At 32.2% G+C, this 1243-nt stretch overlaps 1 non-coding gene across 1 annotated transcript; it reads left to right on the top strand.

Annotated features, from left to right (window-relative positions):
* The first annotated feature begins 809 nt into the window (after nucleotides 1-809).
* On the top strand, nucleotides 810-883 carry TRNAM-CAU (transfer RNA methionine (anticodon CAU)). The gene has a single exon. It is a non-coding gene; the product is annotated as a tRNA-Met (tRNA).
* The last annotated feature ends 360 nt before the right edge of the window (nucleotides 884-1243 follow it).

The raw sequence follows: 1243 nt of genomic DNA, 5'->3' as shown, positions 1-1243 counted from the left end.
GAGTTGGAAAGGATAAGCTAAAACTATCCCTGTTGACAATATGATTATCTCTCTAGAGAACTCAAAAGAATCAATGGGAAAACTATTATAAACCATAAGGGAATTTAATAAAGTCACAAATTATAAAAACCAACATACATAGGTCAATATTCTTCATATATACAAACAATAATTAAAGTGTATAATAAAAGAGGAGTCCATTTTATAATAGCAAAATAAAATAAAACAAAATGAAAACAACTATAGCATAGATAACAAGAAATGTCTAAAGCATACCTGAGGAAAACTATAAAATATTCCTTAGAGACTCAAATATAGACAGAAACAAATAGAAAAGTCATATTCTTGGGTAGGAAGGTTCAAAATCATGAAGATGTAATTTTTTCTTTAATTTATAAATTGGATACATTCCATGTAAAAATACCAATTCCCTGAATTTTTTCTTTCTTTTTTTTTCCCCCTGGAACTGGGGACCAGTTGATTATAATAAACATTCGGAAGAGCAAGAATAGCCAGAAAAACCTTCAGAAAGAAAAGCTATGACAGGAGAGGGCTAGCTCTACCAAGTAAAGAAATGTATAACATTATAATAGATTGTAATGCCTGTATGCTTAAATTGTGTAATATTGGCTCATGAGTAGATAGGCACATCAATGGACTGTTAGAAAACCCTATAATAGACTCAAGGGAATACGGGAATTCAGTTTTGATAAGGCAACATGTAAAAATTAGTGAATAAAAGATAGAATTCTTAATAAGAAGAGGCGTGACAACTGAATAACTACATTGAAAAAGGTAAAACTGGTGGTGGCCAGTTAACTCAGTTGGTTAGAGTGCCGTGCTCATAACACTGGGGTTGCTGGTTCAATTCCTGCATGGGCCACTGAGCTGCGCCCCCCACAACTATATTGGAAAACTATGACTTGACTTGGAGCTGATGGGTCCTGGAAAAACACATTGTTCCCCAATAAGAAAAAAAAAATAGGTGAAACTGGATCCATTCCTCACACTAAACCCAGAATAAATTCCACATGGATCAGACATGTGTCTAAACAATAAAACCATAAAAGCACTAGATGAAAATATGCTTAAATTCCTTTATAACTTGAGAATGGAGAAAACTTTCCTAAGTCTGACTCAAAAATCAGAATCAATAAGAAAAAAAGAACAATAAATTTGATTACATATATATAAGTAAAACTAAATAAATGGAAAAATACTTTGCACGACAACATAAAACCAT

The sequence above is a fragment of the Hipposideros armiger genome, unplaced genomic scaffold (assembly GCF_001890085.2).
Source record: "Hipposideros armiger isolate ML-2016 unplaced genomic scaffold, ASM189008v1 scaffold_23, whole genome shotgun sequence".
Classification (NCBI taxonomy): Eukaryota; Metazoa; Chordata; class Mammalia; order Chiroptera; family Hipposideridae; genus Hipposideros; species Hipposideros armiger.
The sequence above is the reverse complement of the archived record's forward strand: the minus strand, read 5'-3'. Positions and strand labels throughout refer to the sequence as shown.